This window comes from Salmo trutta, chromosome 35 (genome assembly GCF_901001165.1).
Source record: "Salmo trutta chromosome 35, fSalTru1.1, whole genome shotgun sequence".
NCBI lineage: Eukaryota > Metazoa > Chordata > Actinopteri > Salmoniformes > Salmonidae > Salmo > Salmo trutta.
Window position 1 is genome coordinate 30,707,977 of NC_042991.1, and position 12,297 is coordinate 30,720,273.

A 12,297-nucleotide genomic window follows, 5' to 3' on the forward strand; every position below is an offset into this window, starting at 1 on the left:
ACAGGTCATGCTCCAACAGGAAACCAAGCACCCTGCGCACCAGGGACACATGCTCAGCGCGTGTAGCAGAGTATATCAGAATGTCATCAATATTCACCACTACACCCTGCCCGTGCAGGTCCCTGAAAATCTCGTCTACAAAGGCTTGGAAGACTGATGGCGCATTCATCAACCCGTACGGCATGACGAGGTACTGTGGTGGTACTGAGGTGGTACTGAAAGCCGTCTTCCACTAGTCTCCCTCCCAGATACGCACCAGGTTGTGAGCGCTCCTGAGATCTAGTTTGGTAAAGAAGCGCGCCCCGTGCATTGACTCAATCGATGTGGCTATGAGCAGTAGCGGGTAACTATACCTCACAGTGATCTAGTTCAGACCTCGATAGTCAATGCACGGGCGCAGACCTCCCTCCTTCTTCTTCACAAAAAAGAAACTCGAGGAGGCAGGTGAAGTGGAGGACTGAATGTACCCCTGACGCAAGGATTTGGAGACATATGTTTCCATAACCGCCGTCTCCGCCTGTGAGAGGGGATACACGTGACTCCTGGGAAGTGCAGCATCTACCAGGAGATCTATCGCACAATCCCCCCGTCGATGGGGTGGGAATTGAGTCGCCTTCTTTTTGGAGAAGGCGAGAGCCAAATCGGCATATTCAGGGGGAATGAGCACGGTGGAGACCTGGTCTGGACTTTCCACCGCAGTAGCACGAACGGAAACCCCTAAACACCTCCCCGAACACTCTCGTGACCACCCCGTGAGAGCCCTCTGTTGCCAAGAAACAGTGGGGTCATGACAAGCTAACCAGGGTAGGCCTAGCACCACGGGAAACGCAGGAGAGCCAATAAGGAAGAGACTAATTCTCTCCTTGTGACATCCCTGCGTCACCATGCCCAGAGGAGCGGTGACGTCCCTAATCAACCCTGACCCTAATGGTCGACTATCTTAGGCGTGAACGGGGAAGGGCACAGCCACGGGAACAATGGGGATCCCTAAACTATGGGCGAACGCTCTATCTATAAAATTCCCAGCCGCGCCTGAATCGACGAGCGCCTTATGCTGGGAATGCGGGGAAAACTGACATACAAAAACATATGTGCAACAGAGGGCTCTGGGTGAGAATGGTGCCGACTCACCTGGGGTGACGCCAGAGCGCCCTGCCTGCTGCCTCGATACCCAGAGGAACCAACCCGGCACCAACCGGCAGTGTGACCTCTGCGGCCACAGATGGTGCACGAGCTGTAACCCCCTCCGGTCTCCCTGCGCACCGCCCCTCCCAGCTCCATGGGTATCGGAGAGGGGGTGCGGGGGAATGGAACCACCAGACCCCGATCTGAACGTCCGTCCGTCGGGTAGCCAGCAGGTTGTCCAGCCGGATGGACAGGTCCACCAGCTGGTCAAATGTGAGGGTGGTGTCTCTGCAGGCCAACTCCCGACGGACGTCCTCACGCAGACTGCAGCGATAATGGTCGATCAGGGCCCTGTCGTTCCATCCTGCGCTGGCAGCCAGGGTCGGAAACTCCAGGGCGAACTCCTGGGTGCTCCTCGTCCCCTGCCTCAGATGGAAGAGGCGTTCACCCGCCGCTCTACCCTCGGGCGGGTGGTCGAAGACTGCCCGGAAATGGCGGGTGAACTCTTCAAACTGGTCCAAAGTCGCATCTCCCTCTCTCCACACGGCATTGGCCCACTCCAGGGCTCTCCCGGTGAGGCACGAGACGAGGGCGGACACCCTCTCATGGCCCGAAGGAGCCGGGTGGACGATTGCCAGGTATAAGTCTAGCTGCAACAGGAACCCCTGGCAGTTCGCAGCCATCCCATCGTATTCCTGGGTAAGGGAGTGACGAATCCCACTGGGACCAGGAGAAGGAGGGGTGTGTAGTGGAGACCCTGGTTGTGCTGGTGGAGGCGCTGATAGAACTCCCTGTCTCTCCCAGCGGTCCATTGTCTGGACAACGCAGTCCATGGCGGTGCCAAGATGGTGGAGCATTGCTGCGTGCTCCCGGACGCACTCCTCCACCCTTACAGTGAGGGAAAAAAGTATTTGATCCCCTGCTGATTTTGTACATTTGCCCACTGACAAAGAAATGATCAGTCTATAATTTTAATGGTAGGTTTATTTGAACAGTGAGAGACAGAATAACAACAAAAAAATCCAGAAAAACCATTTCACAAATGTTATGAAATGATTTGCATTTTAATGAGGGAAATAAGTATTTGACCCCTCTGCAAAACATGACTTAGTACTTGGTGGCAAAACCCTTGTTGGCAATCACAGAGGTCAGATGTTTCTTGTAGTTGGCCACCAGGTTTGCACACATCTCAGGAGGGATTTTGTCTCACTCCTCTTTGCAGATCTTCTCCAAGTCATTAAGTTTTCGAGGCTGACTTTTGGCAACTCGAACCTTCAGCTCCCTCCACAGATTTTCTATGGTATTAAGGTCTGGAGACTGGCTAGGCCACTCCAGGACCTTAATGTGCTTCCTCTTGAGCCACTCCTTTGTTGCCTTGGCCATGTGTTTTAGGTCATTGTCATGCTGGAATACCCATCCACGACCCATTTTCAACACCCCCAAAACATAATGTTTCCACCTCCATGTTTGACGGTGGGGATGGTGTTCTTGGGGTCATAGGCAGCATTCCTCCTCCTCCAAACACGGCGAGTTGAGTTGATGCCAAAGTGCTCCATTTTGGTCTCATCTGACCACAACACTTTCACCCAGTTGTCCTCTGAATCATTAAGTTGTTCATTGGCAAACTTCAGACGGGCATGTATATGTCCTTTCTTGAGCAGGGGGACATTGCGGGCGCTGCAGGATTTCAGTCCTTCATGGCGTAGTGTGTTACCAATAGTTTTCTTTGTGACTATGGTCCCAGCTGCCTTGAGATCATTGACAAGATCTTCCCGTGTAGTTCTGGGCTGATTCCTGACCGTTCTCATGATCATTGCAACTCCACGAGGTGAGATCTTGCATGGAGTCCCAGGCCGAGGGAGATTGACAGTTCTTTTGTGTTTCTTCCATTTGCGAATAATCACACCAACTGTTGTCACCTTCTCACCAAGCTGCTTGGCGATGGTCTTGTAGCCCATTCCAGCCTTGTGTAGGTCTACAATCTTGTCCCTGATATCCTTGGAGAGCTCTTTGGTCTTGGCCATGGTGGAGAGATTGGGATCTGATTGATTCTTTGCTTCTGTGGACAGGTGTCTTTTATACAGGTAACAAGCTGAGATTAGGAGCACTTCCTTTAAGAGTGTGCGCCTAATCTCAGCTTGTTACCTGTATAAAAGACACCTGGGAGCCAGAAATCTTTCTGATTGAGAGGGGGTCAAATACTTATTTCCCTCATTAAAATGCAAATCAATTTATAACATTTTTGACATGCGTTTTCTGGATTTTTTTGTTGTTATTCTGTCTCTCACTGTTCAAATAAACCTATCATTAAAATTATAGACTGATCCTTTCTTTGTCAGTGGCAAATAGCAATGGGCTGAGTTCTGCAACTACTGTACAAGAGGAATAGTGACTGTTCCTTATTTCACTTATGTAATAACTCCATTATTATATTATAAAGACATTTCCAAAGACCTATTTATCAACAAGGTTGCTATTGTAATAATCACAAAGTTACTACACATGAATAAGAACCAGATGTTAAGTGTTACTGTATTACTTTATCTCGTTATGAAAATATATTTGTTTATCCTTGTAATATTTTGTTATTTTTTTACAATAAGCAAGAACATACATAGACAAAAACACCTTAACATTTACATACGTCAGTGAAGGCTGGTGGGAGGAGCTACAGGAGGACGGGCTCATTGTAATGTCTGTAGTGGAATCAATGGAACGGAGTCAAACATGTGGGTTCCATATGTTTGCGTTTGATACTGTTCCATGTATTCCATTCCAGCCATTACAATGAGCGCATCCTCCCATACCTCCTCCCACCAGCCTCAACTGACATACATACATTTCAACAAACATTAATGACGTCACAATTGCTCAGACCCACATTTTCCCACCGTATCCTTACCCAATGTTGTTTCCAATGCGTGTAAGACTTCAGATTGTGTTAATGTTGTTTCTGTCTGTAGACAGATTTTTCAATACTTCCATTCCATGTTGAGGTGATTCCATGATCCTCATGTATTTTATTCTAGGCTATATGCTATATTAAGATTCATATCTAAGAGCGCTCTGAATATATGCTTATGGTCATATATTTAGACTACAACCAACTGTTGTAGTTTTTGGTTCTTCACATAACTTGCATATATTAAAAAACTTTCAAATATTACTTGGTTTTCTGAGAGGTATTCAACATTATTTTAAATATTATTTGTTTTTCGGACACCTGTATTTGAATATGAAAGAAATGGTTGCCTTTAGTGGAAACTCTATATAAACCACATTTGAAAGTTTCTGTGCAGGTCGGCTGAAAAGTAATGACATTCTCAATAATTGATGTGTGTGTGCGTCTTTGCATGTGTCTTGATGCTCTGTAACATGGGTTCTCATGGTTTTCTTTTAGGTTTTTGCAATTTTTGCTGTTTGTTTGCACAGATTGGCAGTTGGGTGTTTCGTGACCGCGGTAACATTTCTTGCTATGATACAAGATGACTGTTGGTCTCTAGCTACAGTAAACAGAGGGACAGGACCTGTCTCAATTACAAGGTGTGCTTCAGCTGCCCATGCCCAAGGACCTTAAAACCACGGCGGAGGATTCCAAAAAAATCAACCATCCCAAAACCACCAAAGATCCCAAGACAACTATATCCTCAAAGAAAACACATCCCAAGAATACCCAGATGGCACCATACTAATTAAAAGGGTAACACACTTCATCATTGAAAGGGTAACACACCATAATTAAAAGGGCAACACACTCCATAATCTCTGTTGTTTACAGTTATGGCAAATGTCCATTTTCTTTGGAGGTTGTGTTGCAAAGGAGACAGAAGTCTGAAACATCTGAGTCATGTTATTGGTGTTCGAAAACAGGGTTTACTGAAAATGATCAATTGTACCACTCCAGTAGCTCATTCTGACATGATGTAATATCTGAAAATCCTTATCCCTCTGTTTGATATGAAAGCGTCAACATTGTTCAAAACATATATTGTAGTTGTTTTCACTTTATTTAGACATGAAGGAAATCAGAGGGGGAGACAGCCAAGTAGGACAGAAACAGTGGGAAGGGTGGACTGAACCCTCGTCTCCGGTGGGGTGTGGGGTATGTGGCTTGTGCCAGGGAGTGTTAACATTACACCAAGGCTCTGTACAAGCCTCAACATAGTTGTAATTCACTGGCAGCAGAGGGTGCTGGAATGCAATGTTGGCTGACTAACCATAGGTTTTCAATATAAACAATATCAATGGGGATCCTGTCCCATATTTTGGCGACAGGAATGTATTGTTTGTCATGTGAATAAAGCATTTTGAATTGAATCCTGTCTGTTCTACTGTAGCATCCCATGTATGACCAGCCAGGTCACCCGTGATACAAGTCAGTATTCGACGTCCATCCATGTCTGAGGACGTCTGGTGATGATGTGGAAACTGGTCACTAGGGGCAACAGTGAGCGATGTTACCTCCAAGTAGGTTTCAGTTTTGCTTGGGTTTTACTAGGGTCTTTTGGACAGGGGTGGAATCTGGGTTTGTTTTCATCATGTCCGAGGCATTTCTAGGACAGTGAGATGTGTTTCACACATAATTACCCAGGAAGAAGGCTGGTCTGCGCTTCACTCGCTGAATGATACACCTTCTGATGGCTTCCTGTGTATTGATGAAAATAAATGCAGTCCTGTTTGGTAACATTCAACTGGAATATAGCGAAGAGGATTCAAATCAAAGATTTGGATTTAGCTAGAAGCTCAACTAGAACCGATGCCAGCACCAAGAGGGCAGACAAATACAGTGGCTAGCTAAGTAAGTTATTTTTCCTGCAAGCCACGTAGCTAGCTAGCTAACTTTAGTTTATCTACTGAAACCCATATTGTGTAACATAATACTGTGTTACAGTACGAAAGACTATTGAGAGTAAATATTAGTTCATCATAGGAGAGCTGTAGCTTCCCCCACAGGTGATGTGGAGCAGAGCATGCTGGGTCATCTCTAACTGAGGAGAAGGAAGTAACTAGAGAAAGTACACAAGACGTGGCAAATTCAAGCCATCCCCTTACCTTTAGTTCGCATTCTTTGTTTTAGCCATATATAGTCTACCAAGTCCTCAACTACAGTTACAGTGGGTGGAAATCAAATAATTTTTCTGTTTGCTAATTTAGGTAGCAAGGTAGCTAAATACAGAGCTTACAACTCTTACGCATTGGCCGTGAGACATGCATTTGACCCTCTTCTCACGCTCTCACGGCACACCTCTTATATCTCAGGCATTGAAAAATACTGCTTTTATTTTTCTAATTCGTCATTGTATAATCAGAGCATTAACTTTTCAACTGCGCTCCAAATTATTATTTGAAATCGGAGCATCTGTGGAACGGAACCTCTATCATTGCCCTGTCTTGCCACAGCACTGTGAACCGCGGCACATTAAAACAAATGATTGGGATCAAGGGAATTGGATGCATGTTTTAAAGAAATGCCCCTTAAGATTAGAGTGGAGCTGAATGGAGAACGAACACGTTCGCCGCTGAGTTTATTAAACTGTAAAAGGAGTAGCTCTGTTTTATGTACAATGTTGTCAACAAAATGTGGTTGCTTTTACTCCCATCCCTATTTCAGAATGCAACCTTTTGAAAGCATGTACTACAGTCGATTTAATCAGCACTTGCATTAGTTCCCCATTCGCATTTAGGCTGAGACAAAGAAAAGGCAGCAGACAGATGTTGTAGCAGGGAAGTTTGGTAGGGGGACCTGATTTGGAACTATGACAAACAGATTGTGAACCCAAAAGTGTACGTTTGATTCTAGTGGGGACAATAAATATAAAAATAATTTGGTTAGGGTGTAGGGGCAGATTTATGTAATCTTGTCTTCAGGAGATTGTATTATCTATTTACTTTATTTAGTCTGATCGGTAGAACAATTCTTATTCTTAACAACTGACAAAAATATAAGGTAATTACTGTGCTTGTCAGCAAGAACACTACTGTTATTCCCCAAATGTATTTCATTATTCCACTTCTTCCCAAATTTGCCAGTGTAATCACATATTGGAAATCTCGTATGACTTGTGTCTTTGAAAATGAATGATGTGAGGCTATGTATTATTGCAAACATTAATGGACAGTTTTGAATAAGTCATACAAACAAGCAAACAGATGTTAAATGCTCCTGGAATCAAATATCATTTTTTACAGTTTAGTATTGTGCACATGCTAGGCAGAGATGGTAGGGGGACTCACCTCATAAAGACATCATATTTTGTCTATGTAGAGTAAGATGATGTCATGGATCTTCAACTAGTAGGCATAAACCACATGAATATTGATATTCATTCAAATGTTCTTGAAAGTTGGGTGATTGAGAAATGAATTGTTATAACAAGAACATTTTCGAACACCCAGCACTTGGGAAACATAGATCAGAGGTGGACAACCCTCCTGGAGAGCAAGCAGGGTTTTCTTCCAGACCTATTTTAAAGAGATAGCTAGTTCACCCAAATTACAAAATGTTTGTGTCCTTACTTTGAAAGCAGTCTATGGACAACAAGACTGCAATCAATGTTTTGGTTAACCCCTAACATCAGCCATTAATATTTCCTGTTGGTGTAGTGGTAACAATCCCCAACCTGTGTCACATACAACTTTCCACCTTAGAACAGTGTCGTGTCTTTGGCTATGCCGGATTAAGTGATATGACATGCTAACTTATAAAATTATTTCTCTGTAATTAATATTACCTGATTAAGCTAATCATGTAAATGTAATTAACTAGAAAGTCGGGGCACCACAGAAGAACGTTTATAGAGCTGTTATCTTCTGAATAAACTCTTAAAATACTTAGTAATATTTTACATCGATAGCAGTCAATATTAACCCGTATATTATTTTCAGTCTCATCATGAAAGTTGTAAATTCTTGGTTATCTGCACGAACCCAGTCTTTACTAAAATCATCCATACATCAATTGTCTTAAAATCATTTATTTACTAAGTAATTAACAGAAAACATACAAACAGTAACTATCGTCACACAGGATTGGTATAGTAATGTGCCCTACTGGCTAACAAGCATGGCTGGTCTGTTAGACAATGGGTCATAAAACAATGAGTTCATTAATATTAACAATTGACAATTGAAGGCTCACTCATTCGGGAACAATTGCAATCAATATATATTTACGCTCATGTGTCGTCGGGATTCTTGTTGGAGAGTTTTGTTCTGATGGAGAGTTTGTCAGCGTTCTCTCTCTCTCTCTCGGTTAGAATGGATCTGTCAGAGCGACATTCATTAATGTCGTCATAGAATGGATGTGGTTGGTCTTCGCGTTCAATGATATAATTTACTTAGCTGCAGACTAATAATTTACTTAGCTGCAGACTAATAATTAATATCAAAGACTTGTTCTTATTCTGTCGGTATCAATAGTCTAAAAGTTAACCACATGGTATGGTTCACTTTCAGTAGAGTACTTGGCTGGTCAAACCTATGGGCCAAACTCACAATGGAGTGGAGGCCTGGTCTGTAGAAATGTAAATCAGGGGGTGTTTTATAGTACCCATAGAACAGGCTTGTCAAATGACGCCTGGTCCTGTATGTGTCCCTGGGGGCGTGCCTATGACTGAGCTAGACTTGGTTACAGAAATATAATTCTATCACATTAACATCAGTACATAGCATCTCAATGTATTACAAATAGCTTTATCCTTAATAATACATTGTATACAACCATGTGGATTCAGTCTCATCGCTGAGGCTATCATGTAGACCGTTTTAGGGTAATATGGCTATATTGTCTCTTCTGAGTATCACAAAATTGTACCAAGCGGATCAGTTCGTAGCTGGAGTCTTCATCAATCTTCCATATCTTCTCCAGAACACACATGTCGCTCGGTTCTCCAATTCTATGACTTGGAAGAATTTCCTTTGTCTCTCTATGAAACATGTTGTAGTAGATTCTCCTCTTGGAATTTTTACAACCCTGGGTTGGGGGGAAGGTAGGTTGGATGATGGTACAAAGGGGAGGGGGTCAACTGTCCTTCCTGTACCCAAAGAGGCCAACGTCATGACAACAGGGATCAATCCCTGCTTCAACCTTCCCACTGTTTCTAGCATTTATTTACCTGTCATTTCATTACTGTCTGAATAAAGTGTCAAACTACCTAAATAATATGTGGGAAAAAAATATTAGCATACTGTAAATTTCATCCCCACCGAAATTGCTAAGTAACAAAGTCATCCAATTTTGCATCCTGAATACATCTGACCAGTGGTTTTTAAATTGCACCCTTGTCATAGGCCTAAGCCATGCCAAAATATGTAGAATTGCAGGAAATTATCTTTAAAACAGCAAATGGTCTCCCCATCTATGGTTTATGCTAGGGGGCAATGAAATTCACATAGCAGATATCACTCCAAGCTTTCTTCAAAAGTTGGTAGCCCTGCTAATCAACTACAGGTAGAATCTTGATTGTAAAACCTCTTCTCTTTTTAGTCATAGATATAGATACTAAACAGCAAGCCATCTAAACACTAAACAACCAGCCACCTAAAGCTAGGTTTAACAGCAAACACATGGCTGGAGTTGGCTAGGTAGTTAGATAGCCTCCCAGCTAACACAGTGGATCTGGGCCGATTCCGGCTGAGATTTGGGGCACTCGGCTGAGAGTCAGATTCGGCCGACGTTATGTGGCCCGAGTCTGAGCTGCCTTAGGCAGCATTACTTATGGCTAGGATGTGGGGATTGAGCTCGGACCGATTCCGGTGTGAGTTATTAGCCCAAATGTATTACTTGGGGCTTGGGCTGATTCTGGTGAGAGTTATCCTGCCCAAATGTATTACATTTGGGGGGGTTGGTTGTTTGGGATGTCCTTGTACCATCGCACTATAGCAACTCCTGTGCATGCATGCCAGGTGCATGCATGCTGACACGGTCACCAGGTGTACAGTGTTTCCTCCGACATAACAGTTTTTTTGGTGGAAGGGTATAATTTGTATGCATTAAATGTATACTAGTAATATTTAAAATTACTAAATTACTAAAATTACTATAATTACTAAATTCCCTGTGGCTCAGTTGGTAAAGCATGGTGTTTGCAATGCCAGCATGGTGTGTGCAACGCCAGGGTTGTGGGTTCAATTCCCACGGGGGGCCAGTACAAAAAAGAAGAAATGCATGAAATGAAATGTAAACATTCACTACTGTAAGTCGCTCTGGATAAGAGCGTCTGCTAAAATGTAATGTTAATGTACTTTTGTATACATTTATTTAAATTGGCATCGGGCCACTTCTGGGGGGATTCAGGTAAGATGCCGGCAAAGTCGGCTGAATTCCGGTAGACGGAAACGGGACGATTCTGGCCAGTCATTAATTTTTATTCCGGGCCGAGTCCGACAACTGATTCCGGTCCGATTCAATCAGTTCCGGCCCCCCAGAAGAGGGCCGCTTCTGGGCCGATTCCTCATTGCTAGTTGGGCTGGCACCTGCTAAATTGTTACTATGCACTTTTTAGCAAACGTGTAACATCAGCAGCTATAAATAGTTTAACTAGCTAGCTATGTAACATAATTGACAAGGGTTGACATTGGTTATGATTATGACTGTGGATGCATTTCAATATTACAAAATTATAGGCATGACACAAGATAGGATTCCAGCAAGCTAGCTAGCTAAGTTTCCTAGCAAACAGTGAGGAGAAACAATAACAGAACAATTTAACTGTTGATAAGCTGGTTTTACTATACAAATATTTACCTAAGCATGCCTATTAGACATGGCTGTAGCTAGATACTGTCTGCCTACCTACCTAGGCACATTTGTACAGTCTGGTCACTGTGCAAAGGTTGAGGGTTACGCAATACTTATTTCCATTAGGCTAGATATTGTTGTAAATGTAATCTCTCTGCCTATGCACATGTATGCATGTTCAACTAGTCTACCCTAATGGTGTTATGCTGGCAAAATTCAACCGTCGTTCAAACTGTGCAATGGAGTATAATTTATTATATTTATTACAGTGTACGCCGCCATCTTACCTTTTTCAAGTCTTCTCTCATTGACCGAGACAGGTGATCGAGACATGGGGGGCTGCAGAAGGTGTGAAAAGTCTTAGGAGGGCAGTTCTTACACATTATGTATTGTTGTGAATGGGAGATTGAGGATAAATGTCACTTTTCAATCGTTCTCATACACAACAATACATTTACTGTCTCTAAGCGCAACCAAAAAACCCTTCCTCATCTCAAAGACCTATCTGTAAACCTCTTCCAGCCCATTGACTTTGACAGATCATTCCTTGTCAATAGTAGCAGGAGATTGTTGTAGATGTGTCTTTGTATTGTGTTTTGAGAATCTGCAGAGAGAAGAATGAGGTGGTTGTGTCATTACTGTTGTAGTCTTGATGTTATATTTTTCAGTGTCCCTTGTTGTTTTCTTTCCCCAATCTTGTTGTGCTCCATAATCCCAAGTTGTGTATGCTCCCTCATGCTCGTGTACCCAAAATGCCGCAGCTTTGGGGTATTATTCAGCAGGGCCGGTGGAAGGACTCCAGATAACCTGAGTTTCACAAAGAGAAAAGGTAAACAGAGAAATGGGGTAGAATAAATGTATTACAAGATCTGTGGTCCTCAGACTACATCTAACCTCCTGTAACCCCATAACACAACCACAAACCATACAAACATTACCCAATTCATTTTTATTCCATGCTTACTGTAAATGTAACAATTTTAACCGTCAGCTTGTAAATATTTTTGCCAACTTGTGCAGAGCTTGGGGTTGGAAACACATGGTGGTGGAATCAGATTCCAACAACAAAACAAACAACAATACACAGTTTGACCACCCCACTAATTGCATTGATCTCTATTAGATGGGCTAGCTTATCACACCTAACATGGACATTTCAATATTGTCAGCTTGCTGTTAGCTAGCATCACTAAATTGGCAGAAAGATTGTTAGCCTGCCAAGAACCAACTAAACAACAATAGACAATTTCTACACATTCGTCATTATTACCAACACACTGAGTGTGAGTTAACTATATTGTCAATTCCATTTTTAGTAATGGAGTGTTTTACCAGATTGAGTTACTATTATTTTCTAATGTTAGTTAGCTTACGTTAACTAACGGTAGTCAAATATAGAATGAACAGACAAACATGTTTACTCTGCTGAAGGT